General features: G+C 38.7%; 1 protein-coding gene across 7 annotated transcripts in view; it reads left to right on the top strand.

Moving 5' to 3' along the window:
• FBXL20 (F-box and leucine rich repeat protein 20) overlaps positions 1-23,704 on the top strand; it is a 93,582-nt gene that overhangs the window by 27,317 nt on the left and 42,561 nt on the right. The window lies entirely within an intron of this gene.

The raw sequence follows: 23,704 nt of genomic DNA, 5'->3' as shown, positions 1-23,704 counted from the left end.
TTTTGGTGTCATTGCTAAGACAAGTGTTCAGGAGTGTTTTCACTATATTTTCTTCTAGGAGTTTTAGGCCTTATATAAGTCTTTAATTCATTTTGAGATAATTTTTGTGAGCCAGTATAATATAGAGGTCTAATTTTATTCTTTCACATGTAAATATCTACTTTTCCCAGTACCATCTATTGAAGAGACTCTCTTTTCCCTGTTGAGTATTCTTGACTCTCTTCGAATATCTGTTGATCATATATTTATGGGTTTATTTCTGGGCTCTTGGTTCTGTTCTGTTGGTCTATATGTCTGTTTTTATGCCAATACCTAATATTTTGAGTACTAATGCTTCTTAATGTAGTTTCAGATCAGGAAGTGTGATCCATCCAGCTTTGTTATTCTCCCTTACAATTGCTTTCGCTATTCAAGGTCTTTGTGGTTCCATATTAAATTTTAAGATTTATTTTCTATTTCTGTGAAAAATGTCACTGGAATTTTGATAGGGATTACATTGCCCATGTAGATCACTTTGGGTGGTATGGACATTTTAATATTAATTGTTCCAGTCCATAAAAATGGAAATGTTTCTATTTATTAATGTCCTCAATTTTTCTAATCAGTGTCTTATAGTTTTTATGTATAGATCTTTCAGCTCTGTGGTTAAATTTATTGCTTTGTATTTAAAAAAAATTTTAAATGGAAGTATACTTGATTTATAATGTTGTGCCATTCTCTGCTGTAGAGCGAAGTGACTCAGTTTTAAATATATACATTCTTTTTTCAATATTCTTTTCCGTTATGGTTTATCCCAAGAGATTGGATACAGTTCCCTGTGCTACAGAGTAGGACCTGTTATTTATCCTTTCTAAATGTAATAGTTTGCATTTATCAACTCCAAATTTCCAGTCCATCCCTCTCCCTTCCCGCTTCCACTTGGCAACCACAAGTTCTGATCTCTGTGTTTTATAGATAGGTTCAATCGTGCGATATTTTAGATTCCACATATGAGTAATATCTATGTGGTACTTGTCTTTCTTTTTCTGGTTTACTTCACTTAGTATGATAATCTCTAGTTGCATCCATGTTTCTGCAAATAGCATTATTTGTGGCTTTTTAATGAGTGAGTAGTATCTCATTGTATTACACCACATCTTCTTTATCTTTTCATCTCTTGATGGACATTTCAGTTGTTTCCATGCTTGAGCTATTGTGAATCGTGGTGCTATGAACAAAGGGATACGTTTATTTTTTGGAATTATAGTTTTATTTGATTATATGCACAGGAATGGGATTGCTGGGTCATATGATAATTAAATTATAGTTTTCTGACCCTCCATACTTTTTTCCATTGTGGCCACACCAACTTACATTCCTACTATCAGTGTAGGAGGGTTCCTTTTTCCTCACACCCTCTCCAGCATTTGTTGACTTTTTAAATGATGGTCATTCTAACTCCTATGAGGCTATACCTCATTGTATTTTTAAAAATTTTATTTATTTGGCTGCACCGGATTTTAGTTGCAGCGTGTTAGATTTTCGATCTTCATTGCAGCATGTGAGATCTTTAGTTTTGGCATGTGGGATCTAGTTCCCTGACCAGGGGTTGAACCTGAGCCCCCAGCATTGACTAAACTCTGGTGAGTACGGAGTCTTAGCCATTGGACCACCAGGGAAGTCCCCTCATTATACTTTTGATTTGCATTTTTCTAAAGTAATTAGTGATGTTGAACATCTTTGCATGTGTATACTGGTCACCTTTATGTCTTTGGAGAAATGTACATTAAGGTATTCTGCCCATTTTTCAATTGGATTTTTTCTTTGCTATTGAGTTGTATGAGCTGTTTGTTTATTTTGGAGATTAAGCCTCTGTTGATTGCATCATTTGCAGATATATTCTCCCATTCCATAGGTTGTCTTTTATATGTGTGTGTGTGTGTGTGTGTGTGTGTATTTATATATATATATGATTTCCTTTGTTGTGCAAAAGCTTATAAGTTTGATTAGGTCCCATTTGTTTTCATTTTTATTTGTATTGCCTTGGGAGACTCACCTAAGAAAAATTGGTATGATTCATGTCACACAATGTTTTGCCCATTTTTCCTTCTAGAAGTTTTATGATTTCATATCTTACTTTTGTGTCTTTAAGCCATTTCCAGTTTTTTTTTTAATGCATAGTGTGAGGGTGTGTTCTAACTTCATTAATTTAGATGCACCTGTCCAACTTACCCAGCACCACTTACAGTAGGGGCTTTTCCCCATTTTATATTCTTACCTCTTTTGTTAAAGATTGTTGACCATAGGTGTGTGAATTTATTTATGGGCTGTCTATTCCGTTCCATTGATCCATGTGTTTGTTTTTGTACCAGTACCACACTGTTTTGATGGGCTTCCCTGGTGGCTAAGACAGTAAAAAACCTGTCTGTAGTTAAGGAGACCCAGGTTTGATCCCTGGGTCTGAATGATCCCATGGAGAAGAGAATGGCTACCCACTCGTGTTCTTGCCTGGAGAATTTCATGGACAGAAAAGCCCAGTGGACCACAATCCATGGGGTCACAAAGAGTTGGAGAGGAACTGAGTGACTAACACTTTCACTTTCACACTGTTTTGCTCACAGTAGCTTTAGAGGATTGTCTGAAGTCTGGGAAGTTATTAGGTATTTTTTTAAATATTATTTTAAGTGGGATTGTTTAATATTCATCTAGTTTGTTCTTAGTGTATAGAAGCACAACTGATGTTTGTATGTTGATTTTGTAACTTGCAGCTTTAATGGATTTATTAGGTCTGATGTTATCTACAAACAAAGATATTTGTACTTCTTCCTTCTGATGTGGATGCCTTTTATTTCTTTCATACGTAATTGCTCTGGTTAGGACTTCTAGTACTATGTTCACTAGGAGTGATTAAAGTACTTTCCTTTTGTTTTTGATCCTGGGGGAAAGCTTTTAGCCTTTCACCATTGTGTCAGCTGTAGGCTTGTTGTATATGGCCTTTAATATGTTGAGGAACATTCCTTTAGTATCCAGTTTTTTCATGAAACAATGTTGGGTTTTGTCATTTTTTTTTCTGCATCTATTTAGATGGTCGTATTATTTTGGTCTTTCATTTTGTTAATGTGGTGCACCACATTGATTAATTTGTATGCCTTGAACCATCCTTGTATCATAGGGATAAATCCCATTTAATCATGCTGTATGATTCTTTTAGTGTGGTATTGAATGTGGTTTGCTGTTATTTTACTGAGAATTTTTGCATCTAAATTTGTCAGGAATATAGGCCTATAGTTTTCCTGTAGTTTCCTTCTCTGGGTTTGGGTAATGCTGGCTTCATAAAATGAGTTTGGGAGTAATTTTTGTCTATTTAAACTTTTTACATCTTTATGATTCATTCTTGGAAGTGTTAAAAAAAACTGATGCACATTAAAATTTTGAAGAGTTTATTTGAGCAAACATTGGTTTGAATTTCGAGCACCAATCCAGAAGTGATTTGGATTTAGAAGTGCTCCATGCCCAAGAGCTATGGGCAAGGTTTTTATAAATAACACTCTGAAGCAAAGTGATCAGCTGTATCTTAAGCATTTGCCTTATTTGAGATTGTTCTTAAGTTTCATTTTCTTATATTCCAGTACACATACACTGGCTTAGATTTTGGTTGCTACGTCAGCCAGCAAGACTTTAGAGCCACCTCAGTCTAATTGCTTAGTTATTTTTAATAATAGTAAGTGGTCATGTTTCTAGGAATTACCCATTTCCTGTAATTGTTACACTATAATTGCTTAGTTGCATGACTCCAAAACCACTGCTCCAAAATCACTGCAGATGGTGATTGCAGCCATGAAATTAAAAGACGCTTGCTCCTTGGAAGAAAAGCTATGACAAACCTAGACAGCACATTAAAAAGCAGAGACATTACTTGGTCGACAAAGGTCCGTCTAGTCAAGGCTACGGTTTTTCCAGTGGTCGTGTATGGCTGTGAGAGTTGGAACATAAAGAAAGCTGAACACCGAAGAATTGATGCTTTTGACCTGTGGTGTTGAAGAAGACTCTTGAGAGTCCCTTGGACTGCAGAGAGATCAAACCAGTCCATCCTAAAGGAAATTAGTCCTGAATATTCATTGGAAGGACTGATGATGAAGTTGAAGCTCCAGTACTCTGGCCACCTGATGCAAGAACTGACTCATTGAAAAAAAAAAAAAACCGATGCTGGGAAGGATTGAAGATGGGAGCAGAAGGCAACGACAGAGGATGAGATGGTTGGATGGCATCACTGACTTGATGGGCATGAGTTTGAGCAAGCTCCAGGAGTTGGTGATGGACAGGGAAGCTTGGCATGCTGCAGTCCATGGGGTTGCAAAGAGTTGGACATGACTGAGCAGCTGAACTGACCATTTTTATTTCTATGGTATTAGCTGTGAAGTCTCCCCTTTATTTAGTTTTATTTTTTATTTACAATTTTGTTTTGAGTCCGCTCCTTTCCTTTGATTAGTCTACCTATAAGTTTGTCATTTTGATTATCTTTTTAACGAACCAAGTGTTCACTTTTTATATTGATTTCCTTTCTCTATTTCGTTTATTTCTGCTCTAATCTTTATTTTCTACTAACTCTGGGCTCAGTTTGTTCTTTTTTCTAGTTCCTTGGGGTGAAATGTTTTCTTTTTGGGATGGGGGATCTTTTTTTCTTTTTTTAATGTTGACATAGCTATAAACGCCTCTTAAGACTGCATCCCATAAATTTTGGTTTGTTGTGTTTCCATTTTTGTCTGTCTCAAGATATTGTTTGATTTCTCTTTGGATTTCTTTTTTGACCTATTGGTTGTTGAGTAGTGAGTTGATCAATTTCCATGTATTTGTGAATTTTCTGATTTTCCTTCTGTTACTGACTTCTAGTTTCATGCCTGTGATATTGTGATTTATAACATTTAAATGTTTTGGTCTTCGTTCTTGATTCTTGACTCCCCAAACCTTTGTAATTTCCTAAGTGATAGGAGCAGTGGAAACATCTTTTGTTGTATATGTGGGCTTTTGTCCTTAGTTAAGAGCCATAAAATGGGCTTTTGTCCTTAGTTAAGAGCCATAAAAGTGAAATGGGTGTCTTTTTGTTACAACAGGCCCTTTTCAATCAAACTTGAATTTATGTTAATAAGGTGAATTTTTGAAAGCCCCTAGGTAACCGAATGATGCAGGCCAGTTGCTAGGGGAGCCAACCATGATAAAAGGATTGGAACTTTGTCCTCTTGGGAGGAGAGAGGAACTAAAATTGAACCAGTCACCAGCCACCATTGATCTAGTTAATTATGTCTGTGTATTATGACGTATGGAGCCTCCATTTAATAAACCCAAAAGGATGATGTTCAGAGATCTACCATGTTGGTGGGATCCATATGTCAGGAGGGTGGTCCACCCCACTGCTTATGGGGACAGAAGCTCCTGCACTCAGGACCCTTCCACCTTATGTACCTCTTCATCTAACTGTTCGTCTGAATTTTTTATAGAACTCTATAAACTGGCATAAACATAAGTTAATGTTTCTCTAAGTTCTATGAACCAGTTCTAGCAAGTTATTTAAACCTGAGAAGTGAATTGCAGGAACCTTCAATTTATAGCCAGTTGTTTAGAAACACAGGTAACGTCCCTGGGCTTGCAATTGGTGTCTGCAGTGGGGGCAGTCGTGTAGGATCAAGCCCTTAACCTGTGGGAACTGATGCTGTTTCTTGGTAGATCGTGTCAGAATTTAGTTAAATTTGTAGGCAACCCATTCTGTGTCTGCTGAGAAATGGGATATTGCTTGGGTATTGGAAAATACTCGTCTGAGTGCCATTATGATCAGGAAAGATACTTGATACAGTTTCTCTCTTAACTAGTTTTGTCAAAATTTGTTTTCTGGCCTAACATATTTTCTGTCCTGGAGAATGTTCTGTGTATGTTTGAGAAGAATGTGTATTTTGCTGTTAATGGATGGACTGTTCTGTGTGTGTTTACTAGATTCATTTAGTCTAGGATGCTATTCAAATCTTGCTTCCTTATGGATTCTATGGAAGATCTATCTGTTGTTGACAGTGAGGTATTAAAATCTCCTGCTACTGTTGTTTTGCTGTTTGTTTCTCCTTTAGTTCTATTTGTTAAATATTTAGGTGCTCCGGTGTTAGGTTCATAAATATTTACGTTTGTATCTTATGGATGAATTGACCCCCTTTATCATTATATGACATTTTTTGACTCTGAGTTTCTTTATTTGTCTGCCTTTCAGTCAGTTCAGTCATGTCCGACTCTTTGCAACCACATGGACTGCAGCACGTCAGGCTTCCCTGTCCTTCACCAACTCCCGGAGCTTACTCAAACTCCTGTCCATCGAGTCAGTGATTCCATCCAACTATCTCATCCTCTGTCGCTCCCTTCTCATCCTGCCTTCAATGTTTCTCAGCATCAAGGTCTTTTCCAATGAATCAGTTGTTTGCATCAGGTGGCCAGAGTATTGGAGCTTCAACTTCATCGGTCCTTCCAATGAATATTCAGGACTGATTTCCTTTAGGATGGACTGGTTTGATCTTCTTTCAGTCCAAGGGACTTTCAGGAGTCTTCTCCAACACCACAGTTCAAAAGCATCAATTCTTTGGCCCTCAGCTTTCTTTATGTTCCAACTCTCACAGCCATATATGACCACTGGAAAGACCGTAGCCTTGACTAGACGGACCTTTGTTGACAAAATAACATCTCTGCTTTTTAATATGCTGTCTACGTTGGTCATAACTTTCCTTCCAAGGGGCAAGCGTCTTTTAATTTCATGGCTGCAGTCACCATCTGCAGTGATTTTGGAGCCCCCAAAAATAAAGTCAGCCACTGTTTCCATTGTTTCCCCATCTATTTGCCATGAAGTGATGGGACCGGTTGCCTTCATCTTAGTTTTCTGAATGTTGAATTTTAAGCCAACTTTTTCACTCTTCTCTTCCACTTTCACCAAGAGGCTCTTTAGTTCTTCCTTGCTTTCTGCTGTAAGTGTGGTGTCATCTGCATATCTGAGGTTATTGGTATTTCTCCCGGCAATCTTGATACAACTTACGGACTAACACTCACTTTTCACTGACCTCCCCCACCCCAAGTGTGATAGGGAGGCCTAGGATCCTAAGCCTCTGCCCAAAAGATTCCAGAGCAGGAATTACCTCCCCACACTCCATCCTTCCCTCCCTCTCCCAACCTTCCAAATCCCTCTAATTTGAATGATCCAGTGATCTATCCACCCCGAGGAATGAGCTCACTTTGCAAATAAGGATGGAACTGTTTGCCCTAAAACCTACCTATGTCATGTTTGTGACTCAGTGAAGCTTCTCAGGCTGAATTTAGCATTTGTTCACATCCAGATGTAGATAATCTATACAGCACTTTAACAGCATTATCTTTTAGGATTTGAAATAGCTCAACTGAAATTCCATCACCTCCACTAGCTTCGTTCATAGTGATGCTTCCTAAGCCCCACTTGACTTTAGATTCCAGGATGTCGGGCTCTAGGTGAGTGATCCCACCATCGTGGTTATCTGCCTTTAGTACCAACCTTAATGTCATCTAGTTAAACTCTTTCTCAATGAAAGAGTCTGCTGTATGACATCCTTGATATTGTAAAGGCTGGCTGAACAGTAATGGGGAGATTATCACAGCTTTACACATTTATTAAGCCAAATCTGTCTTAACCACACTATCTCCATTTCTCCTAGGTTGGTTATCTTGAACAATATAGAGCTATTTGATCTTAAAGGACAATTCTTCAGGTATTCGATAGCAGCTATAATGTTCTTCCATTCATCATTTTGAATATTCCTCTAATCTTTGCCATTTTCCACAAAACTTAATTTTAGGCTCTCTCAATATCCCAGAATCCCTTTTCTAAATGATATTTAGGTGACTTCCTTTCTTGTTAAAATTATTGACAAGCACTCAGAATATACAGTTGTTTTGTCTCCTGGTCTGGTCCTCTGCTTTCATTAATATATCCTAAGATTATAGCTTATTTCCTTTTAAAATTTGTTACAGTAAATCACAAATAAATCATGATAAATTAAAATTCCCTGTTGTGTGTGTGTGAAGCTAGCTTTCTAGTTTCATATTTATATAACTAGTAGTTGCTCAATCTAAGACTTTTTCAAATTTACCGTTTAGTTTCCTCTTGATACTGTCCTTTTGAAATCATGTTGAACCCTCATTCTGTTACTGTTTACCCTAATGAGTTTCATGGTATCCAGAAATTTTGTTAAATATACTTATGACTTTATTTAAAATATCTAAAACTGTTGCATGGGACTTTTGGTTAAACATGGGCGTTTAACTTAATACATTATTTCCTTTCTTTTCAAATAGCACTGACATTACAATAAAAGAATAAAAAAGTATAAGATCACAGGGATAAAAATGACAAAAATATTTTAGAAGATAAAAAATTAGTAGAAGAGTGTTAAATGATGTAACCAAGTGGAAGGAGGTACACTCTGAGTTGTCTGCGGAGACTAGCTAGCAGGTTTACAAAACCTTCGAAAAGACTGAACACTTGGTAGTAAAAAGTGAAAATACAAGGATGAGGCTGGAGATTAAAAGTAGATAATAGCTGTAAAATGTCTTAAATGAAGTGGTTGAATCCTCCATAAACTATTTGCCTTTCTAGGAAACTGGGCATTATTTTTTCTCCAAGAAAATGGAGGCTGATATTCTGGATCCAGGTATATCAGATGCATGAAAAGGAAGGGACATGGAGCCAAACTTGCATATAGTTTCTTAATGTGATGAATAGAAGTAGACAGCCATGGATAACCTAACATTTGTGGACAGCCTCCAAGATGAGAGGGTGAACAAATAAAAGAGACAAGGTAGAGAGCAGAGAGGTGGGCCAGAGGGGAAGGGGTATTAATCTGTTAGAAATGAAATGTTGCATCTTCAAAACTCTTCTTTGAACACTCTTTTGAAACTCTTTCAATAAATAAGAAATAACTTTTGGAAGTAAAAAATGATACCCCCCAAAAAAATTAGTACAAAGATTGGAGGCAAAGTTGAAGCAGTTTCATAAAGACACAGATCATAGGTACTGATTATGATTTCAGTAAACTGAGGATACAGAAGTCGATAATAAAAATGTCCGGAAAGAGTACCTTGAAGTTACAGTCGTGTCTGACTCTTTGCGACCCTCTGGACTGTAGCCCGCCAGGCTCCCCTGTCCATGGGGATTCTTTAGGCACAAATACTAGAGTGGGTTGCCATGCCCTCCTCTAGGGAATCTTTCCAACTCAAAGATTGAGCCGTCGTCTCCCACATTGCTGGCAGATTCTTTGCTGTCTGAGCCACCATGGAAGCCCAAGAATACTAAAGTTGGTAGCCTAAACCCTTCTCCAGCGTATCTTCCTGACCCAGGAATCGAACCGGGGTGTCCTGAATTGTAGGCGGATTCTTAACAAGCTAGCTACCAGGAAGAAATTGTCTAAATGTGATAAGCATATTTTAAAAAACAGAGGTAAATATCAGAACTCACTACAAGATTTGTTAGGTATAGGGAGGATCCTACTGGTTTGCTAATGTTCTTTTGTCTTGGTTGACATTTTATATAAAAATTCAGTTGAGTTATATGGTATAGAGACTATATATATATATAAATTAATAACAACCAGATATCTAGCTATATCTGACAGGCTTTGTTTAGCTGTCTTGTTCTTAACAGTGCCACTGTCTTGTTCATCAGTTCAGTTCAGTCACTTAGTCTTGTCCGACTCTTTGTGACTGCATGGACTGCAGCACACCAGGCCTCCCTGTCCATCACCAACTCCCGGAGTTTACCCAGACTCATGTCCGTTGAGTTGGTGATGCCATCCAACCGTCTCATCCTCTGTAGTCCCCTTTTCCTCCTGCCTTCAATCTTTCCCAGCATCAAGGTCTTTTCAAATGAGTCAACTCTTTGTATTACTTGGCTAAAGTATTGGAGTTTCAGATTCAACATCAGTCCTTCCAGTGAACACCCAGGACTGATCTCCTTTAGGATGGACTGGTTGGATCTCCTTGCTGTCCAAGGGACTCTCAAGAATCTTCTCCAACACTCCAGTTCAAAAGCATCAATTTAATATGCTGTCCAGGTTTGTCATAACTTTGCTTCCAAGGAGCAAGCATCTTTTAATTTCATGGCTGCAGTCACCATCTGCAGTGATTTTGGAGCCAAAAAAATAATGTCAGCCACCGTTTCCACTGTTTCCCCATCTATTTGCCATGAAGTGATGGGACCAGATGCCATGATCTTAATTTTCTGAATATTGAGTTTTAAACCAACTTTTTCACTCTCTTTCAGTTTCATCAAGAGGCTCTTTAGTTCTTCACTTTCTGCCATTAGGGTGGTGTCATCTGCACATCTAAGGTTATTGATATTTCTCCCGGCAATCTTGATTCCAGCTTGTGCTTCATCCAGCCCAGTGTTTCTCATGATGTACTCTGCATATAAGTTAAATAAGCAGGGTGACAATATACAAGCTTGACATACTCCTTCCCCAGTTTGGAACCAGTCTGTTGTTCCATGTCCAGTTCTAACTGTTGCTTCCTGACCTGCATACAGATTTCTCAAGAGGAAGGTCAGGTGGTCTGGTATTCTCATCTTTTTCAGAATTTTCCACAGTTTATTGTGATCCACACAGTCAAGGCCTTGGCATAGTCAATAAAGCAGAAATAGATGTTTTTTTTAAAATTCTCTTGCTTTCTCAATGATCCAGCAAATGTTGGCAATTTGAACTCTGGTTCCCCTGCCTTTTCTACATCCAGTTTGAACATCTGGAAGTTTACGGTTCACGTACTGCTGAAACCTGGCTTGGAGAATTTTGAGCATTACTTTACCAGTGTGTGAGATGAGTGCAATTGTGTGGTAGTTTGAGCATTCTTTGGCATTGCCTTTCTTTGGGATTGGAATGAAAACTGACCTTTTCCAGTCCTGTGGCCACTTCTGAGTTTTCCAAATTTGCTGACATACTGAGTACAGCACTTTGACAGCATCATCTTTTAGGATTTGAAATAGTTCAACTGGAATTCCATCACCTCCACTAGCTTTGTTCGTAGTGATGCTTCCTAAGGCCCACTTGACTTCACATTCCAGGATATCTGGCTCTAGGTGAGTGATCACACCATTGTGATTATCTGGGTCATGAAGATCTTTTTTGTACAGTTCTTCTGTGTATTCTTGCCACCTCTTAATATCTTCTGCTTCTGTTAGGTCCCTACCATTTCTGTCCTTTATTGAGCCCATCTTTGCATGAAATGTTCCCTTGGTATCTCTACTTTTCTTGAAGAGATCGCTAGTCTTTCCCATTCTCTTATTTTCCTCTGTTTCTTTGCACTGATTCCTGAGGAAGGCTTTCTTACCTCTTCTTGCTATTCTTTGGAACTCTGCATTCAGATGCTTTTATCTTTCCTCTTCTCCTTTGCTTTTCACTTCTCCTTTTCACATCTATTTGTAGGACCTCCTCCATTTTGCTTTTTGGCATTTCTTTTTCTTGGGGATGGTCTTGATTCCTGTCTCCTGTACAGTATCATGAACCTCCATCCATAGTTCATCAGGCACTCTTATCTATCAGATCTAGTCCCTTAAATCTATTTCTCACTTCTGCTGTATAATCATAAGGGATTTGATTTAGGTCATACCTGAATGGTCTAGTGGTTTTCCCCACTTTCTTCAGTTTGTCTGAATTTGCCAATAAGGAGTTCATGATCTGAGCCACAGTCAGCTCCTGGTCTTGTTTTTGCTGACTGTAAAGAGCTTCTCCATCTTTGGCTGCAAAGAATCTAATCAGTCTGATTTCGGTGTTGGCCATCTGGTGATGTCCATGTGTAAAGTCGTCTTTTGTGTTGTTGGAAGAGGGTGTTTGCTATGACAAGTGCATTCTCTTGGCAAAACTCTATTAGCCTTTGCCCTGCTTCATTCTGTACTCCAAGGCCAAATTTGCCTGTTACTCCAGGTGTTTCTTGGCTTCCTACTTTTGCATTCCAGTCCCCTATAATGAAAAGGATGTCTTTTTTGGGTGTTAGTTCTAAAAGGTCTTGTAGGTCCTCACAGAACCGTTCGACCAGCTTCTTCAGTGTTACTGCTCGGGGCATAGACTTGGATTACCGTGATATTGAATGGTTTGCCTTGGAAACCAACAGAAATCATTCTGTCGTTTTTGAGATTGCATCCAAGTACTGCGTTTCAGACTCTTTTGTTGAATATGATGGGTACTCCATTTCTTCTAAGGGATTCCTGCCCACAATAGTAGATATAATGGCCATCTGAGTTAAATTCACCCATTCGAGTCCATTTTAGTTTGCTGATTGCTAGAATGTTGACGTTCACTCTTGCCATCTCCTGTTTGACCACTTCCAATTTGCCTTGATTCATGGACCTGACATTCCAGGTTCCTATGCAATATTGCTCTTTACAGCATCGGACCTTGCTTCTGTCACCAGTCACATCCACAGCTGGGTGTTTTTGCTTTGGCTCCATCTCTTCATTCTTTCTGGAGTTATTTCTCCACTGATCTCCAGTAGTTCATATCAAGGTCTAATAGATTTCCTTGGTCTATTAACTTGGTATCACTCTTCCTTAATGCCTTTCTTACAAAGTTATTTCTTCCTTTTCCCTTTTAAGGAATCTTTCTAATTTAGCATATTGTTTCTTTTTGTTCCCTTTAAATCTAAAATATAATTTCTGGCATGCAGTTAGGATGTCTTGGGTACTGTGTACTTTGTTTCTTACATTATCTAAAACAGGGGAATACTTTTTCTACAAATAAGTAACATGGCTGTATTAAAATACCATTGCTTTGGAAATATTTCCATAGCAGTAAGATGATTTAGAATGTGTGTTTATGACTGAGTTGTAAAATTACTATCTGACATATGTCTTGGAAAATTCCACACATCCTGCCAGTTTTCAGTTTCTGGCACATTGACTAAAATTTGTACATGAGGAAATCAAACCCTACTTTCCCTTGATTTACCACCCCCACTGATAATATGAGATTCAGTTAAATGCTTGCTAATCCTGAGTCAGATCCCATCATGGCCTTTTTGTATCTACTAGTTCTTTTGTGTGTATGTAATGGGGTAGAGCTTCCAAAGAATCCTCTTGCCAATGCAGGAGACACGGGTTCAGTCCTTGGGTCAGGAAGACCCCAAGGAGGAGAAAGTGGCAACCCAAAGAACAGAATAGAAGTGTGTACTTATATTCTGAATATTGAATTGGTAGTGGATATTGATTTTGGTTAAATAAGCAGAAGTCAAGATAAAAGAAAATCTTGGACTATTTAATCAGATATTAGAAGGCATCCAAAGCAGAAAGTTTGACCTGTTAAGTAATGTATCTGTTTTCTAAATGTATCCCTTCTTTGGTGCTTTTATCTAGGGATTTCTTTCTTGGGATAAATTTAGTCATGAGATGGTAATGCACTGGCAGCAGTTTGCTTCTAAAAAGCAATTATATTTCTACTAAGGACAAGATGTTGGGTGGAGGAATTACATACTTATTTGGTTTTAGGTTTATTTAGCCATACAAAAATGTTTTTCCTCTTAAGATTTTGGCAAGAAAATCTAGCCGATTGGAAAAACATCTGGTGTTGGTTGAGTGAGGGAATGGCATAATCAGTAAAAATTACTTATAGGAAAAAATTGTTTAAAAAAACTCTGCAGCTTCAACTCTGGACTTCTCTATGGCAGTTCATCCTTAATCTCTCCCAGAAATTTTCTTCCCACCGAAAGATTTTACCTATGTTGGGCTACTTCTGTATATCTCTAATTTTATTCAAATCTTTGAAATTTAGATCACAAGTCATACACTTTTTAAATGGAGAACCTGTTTTCACAGCTTTTGCTATCTAACAACCACTCTGAAACTTAGTGGCTTGAAACAGTTATCCAGCCTGGCAGTTCTGCTAGTCACTCAAAAAGATCACTGGCAAGGCTGCAGTCCTCTGGTGGCTTGGCAGGGGCTTGAGCATCTAAGATGGCCTTACTTATAGTCTGAGATCTTGGTGTCACTGCCAGCTGGTACTCTTTCCACAAGGCCTGTCATCATGCAGAATGTTATCTTGGGCTTTCTAACATAGTAGCAGGAGTGTTTCAAGAAGGTAAAGTTTCCTCTAAGGCTTACTTGGAAATCAGTGTTATGTTCATGCACACACCGTTTTTTTGTTTGTTTTTTGTTTTGGTCAGATCAAAAATCACATGAACTCAGATGCAAAGGGTGGGAAAATAGACTCCACTTATTGAAGGGAGGTACAGCAAAACCCCATTGCAGAAGGGTATTGTAGCAAGGAGATAAGATTCTTTGGAGGCCCTTATTATAAGGTTCTACCATGGTCTGCCCTTTGGCTCCAGTGATTCACATTCTTGTCACATGCAAAGCATTCTCTCCCAAGACCTCCAAAATCTTATCCAAAGACAAATAACCTGTTAAAAAAAAAAGTTTAAATAAACAGTGGTGAATACCTGTAACTTATCAGTATCAAATTTAGAGGTGGATGAGGGTACTGATGCGAAGAACTGACTCTTTTGAAAAGATCCTGAGACTAGGAAAGATTGAAGGTGGGAGAACGGGATGACAGAGGATGAGATGATTGGATGATATCACCGACTCAATGGATATGAGTTTGAATAAACTTCAGGAGTTGGTGATGGAGTGGGAAGCCTGGCATGCTGCAGTCCATGAGGTCGCAAAGAGTCAAGACTCAGCTGAGCAACTGAACTGAACTGAGGGTACTTAACTGCAGTTCCTCTTGATCCAGAGACCTGTGAACTAAAAAGAAAAGTTATCTGCCCCATACACACAACATACACTGTTACTCACAGAGATAAAGTAATGGTAATATATAGTCCCCCAAAAAGGGGGAGTAACAGGAGGCAAGGGCTTCCCAGGTGGCACTAGTGTTAAGGAACCTGCCTGCCAGTGCAGGAGACATAAGAGACTCAGGTTCCTGGGTCAGGAAGATCCTTGGAGGAGGGCATGGCAACCCACTCCAGTATTCTTGCCTGGAGAATCTCAGGGACAACGGGGCTAGCCAAGCTATGGTCATAAGGTCATAAAGAGTCGTACACAACTGAAGCAACTTAGTATGCACACATGCTCACATCAGCCGTGAAATGTAGGAGACATGTTGTCAGGGTCACGTACTGCAGCTGAAACAGAGCAGAACCCTGTGGTCCTTCTCCTCCATGTCCTCTGCCTGCCTTTTGTCTGTAGAAAATCTTTAGCTGAAGAGTAAGTTTAACAGAGAATCAACAAAATGCAGAAGCAAAGGAAAACAAACAAAACCAATAATTGTTCAGTTGTTAAACAAAGTCAAGGGTCTTAAGTTCCTCTTCATGGGCGATAAAATCAAGATGGCATTGACGAGACCATTGCATAACCAATTTCAGGATGCCTGTCAGAGCTGCCTGTAGCCCCCTCCCTTGGCCTATAAACACACCTGAAACTCCCCTTCAAAAGCTCTTGCCCAGGCACTTCCCTGGTGGCCCAGTGGTTAAGAATCTGCCTTGTAACACAGGGGATGTGGGTTTGATCCTTGGTTGGGGAACAACATTGCACGTGCTGCAGGGCAACTAAGCTCGAGTGCCACAACTATTGAGCCTGCATGGTATAGCTGGAAAGAAGCTTGCACGCTGCAATGAAAGATCTCGTATGCGGCAACTAAACCTACCGCAACCCAAAAGTAAATATTTTTTAAAGTACCAGTGAACAACCCATCCCAAACTAAATAAATCAGATAGCCAAATAAATTGCATATCTGAGGCTGGGGTCTAATAATTCAATTAAGGAAAAAAAAAAAAAGCCTCTTGCCCACTGATTGTCAGTGGTAAGTTGGCCTTCTGACATGAGTCTACTCTGTCCCCTGGTTGCCTGCCTCTGAAATAAAGCATTTTCCTTTCCACCAACCTTGCCTCTCAAGTGTTGGCAAACAGTTGGATCTGACTTTTGGTAACACAGGAGCAGGAAGTGTGCCTTGATTGGGGCCCAGTTCTACTTCCTGGGAATGGTTCCCTAATCCACTGTTCTCTGTGATTCCTAGTACTGTGTCATGAGCTCTTAACACTGCTTTCTGAGAGGTTCTCCTTTTACATAAGAAATACCTTATGAAGCCAAGTAGCTTTCTCAGGGTGCTTCCTCCCTACAGAAAGTTGAGAGTCAAGAGGTCTCTTTTCATTTTAAATAGTCTCTGTCCCTTGTTGTAGTTGTACCCAGCAGGTACAACTTCCTTTAAAATTTCTGGGATTTTCTATGAATCTGATTTGTGTTATTCTATGTCCCAAAAGCTACATCATGATAACTCTTTTTAAGGCAGACCTCTCCCTATTTTGGTTGTGTCTGTCTGCTGTGGCATATATTCCTTCTAGCTGCTTAGAGGCCATTGTGTCTGGTTGAGTCAGCTAGGCATGACTTTAAATTTTTCTGAATTAGAAGACAATTGCATAACCTTCGGTTAGGCAAAGTTCATATATATGATTTCAAAAGTATTATCTGTAAAAAAAAAAGATAAATTGGACCTTATCAAAATTAAAAACACTCTTTTAAAAAAGTATTCTTTGAAAGATATAGATTAGATATAGATAAAGACACAGATATAGATTAAGATATAGAAATAACACAGAATGGGAGAAAGCATTTACAAGTCATAGAGTAGATAATGAATGTGTATTCAAAATATATTAACATAAAGAGCCCCTAAATCTAAGAATGGATGTGAGGGTTGGACTGTGAAGAAGGCTGAGTGCTGAAGAATTGATGCTTTTGAACTGTGGTGTTGGAGAAGACTCTTGAGAGTCCCTTGGACTGCAAGGAGATCAGCCCTGGGATTTCTTTGGAAGGAATGATGCTAAAGCTGAAACTCCAGTACTTTGGCCACCTCATGCGAAGAGTTGACTCATTTGAAAAGACTCTGATGCTGGGAGGGATTGGGGGCAGGAGGAGAAGGGGACGACCCAGGATGAGATGGCTGGATGGCATCACTGACTTGATGGACTTGAATCTTGAGTGAACTCTGGGAGTTGGTGATGGACAGGGAGGTCTGGCATGCTGTGATTCATGGGATTGCAAAGAGTCGGACCCGACTGAGCGACTGAACTAAAATCTAAGAAATTAACTCAAAAGGGTAAATGATTTGAACACACATTTCACCCAAGAAGTCATTTGAACGGCCAAAAACCACATGAAAAGATGCCCAAAAGCATTAGTAATTAGGGAGACACAAATTGGTACCATAATAACACCCCATTCAATTCAGTTCAGTTGCTCAGTCATGTCCGACTCTGCGACCTCATGAACTGCAGCACGCCAGGCCTCATTGTCCATCACCAACTCCCAGAGTTTACCCAAACTCATGTCCATTGAGTCGGTGATGCGATCTAACCATCTCACCTTGCTCTCCCCTTCTCCTCCTGCCTTCAATCTTTCCCAGCATCAGGGTCTTTTCAAATGAGTCAGCTCTTCGCATTAGGTGGTGCCAAGTATTGGAGTTTCAGCCTCAACATCAGTCTTTTCAATGAACACCCAGGACTGATTTCCTTTAGGATGGACTGGTTTGACCTCCTTGCAGTCCAAGGGACTCTCAAGAGTCTTCTCCAACACCACAGTTCAAAAGCATCAATTCTTCTGTGAGCCCTCTTTATAGTCCAACTCTCACATCCATACATGACAACTGCAAAAACCATAGCCTTGACTAGATGGACCTTTGTTGGCAAAGTAATGTCTCTGTTTTTTAATATGCTGTCTAGGTTGGTCATAACTTTCCTTCCAAGGAGTAAGCGTCTTTTAATTTCATGGCTGCAATCACCATCTGCAGTGATTTTAGAGCCCCCCAAAATAAATTAGACTAGCTGAAATAAAGTCAACATTAGACTTCCATAGAGGTCCAGTGCTTAAGACGCCTTGTTTCCATTGCAGGGTTCAATCCCTGTTTGGAGATCCCAAATGCCCTGGATGGTAAGATACAGACAGACCGGAAACCTTATACATTGCTGGTGGGAATATAAAATGGTACAGCTACTTTGGATAACAATTTAAAAGTTTAAAATAAACTTAACCATATGATACAAGCCATAAACTCTCCATTTTAGATTTTATCCAAGAGAAATGAGAACCTATTTCAACCCAAAGCAAATGTAACAATTCAAATGTTGTTAGCTAGGAATGAATAAACAAAATTTGTAATTTCATAGGCTGGAATACTATTCAACAATAAAAAGGAATGAACTACTAGTACATGCTACAACATAGATGAACTTCAAAAACATGTGGAATAAAAGAAGCCACGTCTAAAAAATTGCATTATTTTATGATTCTATTTTTTTTAATGCTCATTAAAGGAAAACCTACAGAGACAGAAAGCAGATGAGTAGTTACTTAAAGATTGATTGCTGATGGGCGTGAATGATATTTTGGGGATGATGGAATTCATCAAAACTGAATGGTAGTGATGGTTTGACAGCTTTCTAAATTTACTAAAAATTATTGAAGTGTACACTTAAAACCTTCCTGGTGGAAGGTTTTTAATGTTTCCCTGGTGGCTCAGATGGTAAAGCGTCTGCCTGCAATGCGATCCCTGGGTCGGGAAGATCCCCTGGAGAAGGCAATGGCAATCCACTCCAGCACTCTTGCCTGAAAAATCCCATGGACGGAGGAGCCTGATGGGCTACAGTCCATGGAGTCGCAAAGAGTCGGACATGACTGAGCGACTTCAATTTCACACTTAAAACCAGTGAATTTTATGCTATGTGAATTATGCCATAATAAAGCTGCTAAAATTTCTGTATACAGATGAAATATCATACCGGTGAAAACTTTGCAGTTATTACAACTATTTTTTAAGCAAAGGGATATAAGTTGAGTATCCAAACTTTTTTCTTCATGTGTTTTACTTGTTATATTTTATAATATTATTGTTATATTTTATAATATTATTCAGTCTGTTGCTGAAATAAATTCATGTCATTTGCATGTTATTTGATGAATTTAGAGTAACATCAATTTATTAAATTCCTTTTTCCCTCCCTTCCTCTCATCTCCCTTCAGAACCATATCCTTCCTTTGCCTTTGTCTCCCTTCCCCTCCTCACCACCACCAAGATACAAAGTGAAAAAATCATGGAGTTCTGCCGTGAATTTGCAGTCAAAAAATATTTCCTGATCTGTTTGGTTAAAAATGACATTCATTGGTTCAGGAATTTATAGGCATTGTGTTGTTTACTGACTGTACTGTGGTGAACTAAACGGACAAGGCCCCCTTCGTTATTATATCAGAGCTTACAGTCTGATGTATTGGACACCATACCAGCCCAGGGTGCTTTGGGATTTTATCTGAGAAGGCAACAGTCACATCCAGTTAGGATGATTGGAAAAGGTTTCATGACACAGATAACATGTCCAATGGGCATTAATCGATTTCTTTTGACAGAATAGGCAAGTTTGGTTGCACGGTTGCTCTAGAGAAGGTAGCATGAACAAAAAGCACAGAGCTTGTTTGAAGAGATGCACATGGTTCTTCATTTTTGTTTTAGTTCTGTTTTCCTCCTCTTGGTCATACTGTAATTGCTATCTGTAAATAAAAGTTGCTGCAATTTATAAAATGCACCATTATTTTATATATCACACACAAAAAAGCTTTTGATTTTGATTGTAAGATGCTTCCTAAATTCAGAAACTTTAAAATGTGAAAAAAGAATCTTAAAAATTTTTAATTGTGGAAAAATACATATAAAAATTGCCACCCTGTACTTTTTAAAGTGTGCAATACATTCAGTATTGTGCAACCGAATTAAATGACTTAAATATGATAGGAGTTTATTTTTCTCTCATATGTAAGTCCAAAAGTATGGTGTCTCTGTAGTCATCTGCAGGCTTTTTCTAGTTTTCTGCTTATCTCTAAACTGTAGTCTTCAGTTTCATGATACAACATGGAGTCCAGTCATCCTGACCACATTTCAAACAACATAATTGAGGAAGGAGTAAAGAAGGGGCACACCCTCTCTCATTAAGGACACTCTAAGCCTCCGATACTGTACCCATCACTTTTTCTTATATCCCATTGGCCAGAATGTAATAAGAGATAAAGTCTTTGCACACAGCCATGTGCTAGCTAAAAACTGGGAGTTCTGTTACTCTAGATGTGTAGAGAGGATATTGGGGGATACTAGTAATCTGTGCCAAAATGTGTATTAAATTTTTATTTCCTCTATAATGCTTGAATAATATAGGTCAGACCTTTTAATTTCTGGCTTTTGGAGTTGTTAGCTATACTTTAATCAGCAGGGGTCACTGTTGAAAAAGTGTTTCTTTTCCTATTTTCTTTATTAAACCCAGTTGCCATTTCCCACTCAGATCCTGGATTTAAAACCTCTTGAATTGGTTTCCTGTGTCTTTGCTATGTGCTGAGCATTTAAATTCATTGTTAGTAAACTAATTCCCAGAGTTTGCCAAAGATTTCAAAACTGATCAGGAAAGCTAAAATAATAGCCAAAAAATGCTTCTTCATTTTATTCAGGAGCTCTTTGTTATAATTACAGTTTATAAAAAGTAGTTTCACAATTATATTCCTCAACTAGGTAATTTATAGAAAAACAATTACAGTTTTACACAGAGCAGTAATAAATGTTAATGTATGACAAACCAAATCACTTAGATTTTTAAGAACCTGAATATATAAGAATGTCCTATCCCTATATACAAGGGATATATTTATGTCCCTTATATAAATATATAAGAATGTCCCTCCCTGTAACAGGAGGGCTATTACAGTATCCATTTGTTTAGGGGATGATGTCCTACCTTGAAACAAATAATTGAGAGAGAATACTAGAGAATACTATAGTTGCTCTCATGTTCCCACACCACCCCCATCCCCACATCCTTGTAATTGTTTGCAGATAGATTATTAAAATATGTATTATATCCTTGATGACTCAGACAGTGAAGAACTTGCCTGTGGTGCAGGAGATGTATGTTCAGTCCCTGAGTCTGAAAGATTGTCTAGAGAAGGGAATGGCAACCCACTCCAGTATTCTTGCCTGGAGAGTTCTATGGACAGCAGAGCCTGGTAGCTATAGTCCATGGGATCACAAAGAGTTGGACATGACTGAGCAACTAACACTATATATCCACACATTAATATGAAACAAGATAACTAAGAATATCAGATGTTTGAACAGTGACTTCTCTAAAACTAATATCTAAAACCTTCACAAATTTTTCTGATTCCTGTATCCTTGGTCTAATTGGTTTTGACATCTTTATATGTTGTATGAGAAATCTAGAGTTTGGATTCAGCTAAAATAGTAAGATGTCTAAAACATACATTCTGTTGCTTCTCTGATAATGAACTAGAGTGGAAGCCATTTGGATTTCCTAGGAAGCATCTAAAATTAATGTGTGTCTACCTCTAGGATTATTTTCTAAGTTCCATTGTTATGTCACTTTAAATAATAAAATATTCTGTGTGTTGTAGGGTCCTCAATCCGTTTTTTCTGGTCCATTGGTTCTCAGACTTCAGGAAGCATCAGTATCACCTGGAGGGCTTGTTAAAATACTGGTTGCCTCTCTTTTCCCTCCAGCACATCTGGCACTCTGTTTCTGATGCTGTAGGTCTGGGGTACAACCCAGTTCAGTTCAGTTCAGTTGCTCAGTCGTGTCCAACTCTTCACGACCCCATGAATCGCAGCACACCAGGCCTCCCTGTCCATCATCAACTCCTGGACTTCACTCAGACTCACGTCCATCCAGCCATCTCATCCTCTGTCGTCCCCTTCTCCTCCTGCCCCTAATCCCTCAGCATCAGTCTTTTCCGATGAGTCAACTCTTCGCATGAGGTGGCCAAAGTACTGGAGTTTTAGCTTTAGCATCATTCCTTCCAAAGAAATCTCAGGGCTGATCTCCTTCAGAATGGACTCGTTGGATCTCCTTGCAGTCCAAGGGACTCTCAAGAGTCTTCTCCAACACCACAGTTCAAAAGCATCAATTCTTCAAGAACTTGCATTTCTAACAAGGTCCTGTTTGATGCTGATGCTGTTATTTGACCACAGTTTGTGAACCACTGATCTTTGTCTGCTTGGAGTAGGATACATGTATGCAGAAGGAAGAGGAGGGAAATACAAATCTGGACTGGTGTCTTATACACATGATCTTTCCCAGGTACTCCCAGAACACTATTCCTTTTCTTGTTTACTTTTTCATATACCTCATGTTCATATAGAGACAACAGCGTTTGGCCTATTTAGACTGAAGGAGTGTAGTGAAGGTCACTGTCATGTCCAAGTCTTTGTGACCCCATGGAGTACACGGTCCATGGAATTCTCCCAGCCAGAAGAGTGGAATGGGTAGCCGTTACCTTCTCCAGGGGATTTTCCCGACCCAGGAATCAAACTGGGGTCTCTTGCTTTGCAGGCAGATTCTTTACCAACTGAGCTACTAGGGAAGCCCATTTAGGCTAACTTAGGGGAAAAAATTGCTACTGGGTGTGATTTTTGTTCCTTTTTAAAAAAAATCTAGAGCTGTACAAGTTGTGTGAACAATACATAGCAGATTTTTATTTTTTATCAGTTTAATTATTGTCTATATTCAAGTGAGCAGAAAGTGCCTTGCTGGGTATTTAATTAAATACTTTGAATATACAAGATAAAGAGTTTAGCATTTCTACTACAAAAGTGATTATCTTTTATATTTTGTGGATTTGAGTTGGGCATAGTCTGTTATGTTTGGTGCTTTAGTGATATTTTATACTTACAAATTTAATTTTTTCCAAAGATCTCAAGCTTAAGATACATATTGTATGCTAAGAAGTCCCCCAGGCAGGTCTCAACTTTTGATACATTTAGCTGTCTTTGCAAGACATTGTTATTTATGTCATCAACCCTAGATGATTGAGGGTATACTTTATAACTCCTTCATGCATTCCTTCCCATAAGTGTACCAGTGAAGAATGATGATGGAACTTCCCCAGCAGTCCACTGGTTAAGACTCCATGCTTCTGCTGCAGGGGACACGTGTTGGATCCCTGCTGGGGGAAGCTAAAATCCTACGTGGTGTGGCCCAAAAAAAAACGAATAATCATAATAGTCAAGAGTCTTAGAAAATTAGAAACAGTGAAATTTGAGATTTGTTTAGGAGGAAATGTAATGACTTCATTTTGAAAGACTGCTTTACTGAAAAGGAGTATGATTTTTTTCTTAGTAACTTAGTTAATGGATAGAGATTTTAGGGAAGCAGATTCTTCTTTGATGTCAGGTAATTTCCTGAAGCATGTGATTGTCAGTCAGTGGCTTTATTATAACATAGTGTATTTGCTGCACTGAAACTTGATAGATGATCCAGCTTTCCACCGGCAATTCTGTAGTTTCCTTAAAATTCCTTTTTTCTCCAGCTTCTTTTTTTCATTCCCATTGTCCCTTTAATCTTACAGAGATCTGTGTCATCTTTTACTTAACTATAATTTTAACATATTTCTAGCTTATCTCCTTGATGCCAGTCCAAATTTAGTATTTGCTTATTTCCATGTTCTTCATTGTAGAGCAGGAGACCCTTAAGTACAGAGATAACATCTTACTGTCTTTGTATTTCATTGCCTAGAAAGGTGCCTAATACTTAAAGATGTTCAGTAAATGTTCACTTCGTGAAGTCAAGAGGCGTCTATGTAATACTTAATAGGAGGGACTGAACATACTCCTCAGTTTCAGTGATATGTGTGTTGTCTTTCCTGACTTTT

Source organism: Ovis canadensis, chromosome 11, assembly GCF_042477335.2.
Source record: "Ovis canadensis isolate MfBH-ARS-UI-01 breed Bighorn chromosome 11, ARS-UI_OviCan_v2, whole genome shotgun sequence".
Classification (NCBI taxonomy): domain Eukaryota; kingdom Metazoa; phylum Chordata; class Mammalia; order Artiodactyla; family Bovidae; genus Ovis; species Ovis canadensis.
Note: the sequence above shows the minus strand (reverse complement) of the source record. Positions and strands in the feature narration are given on the sequence as shown.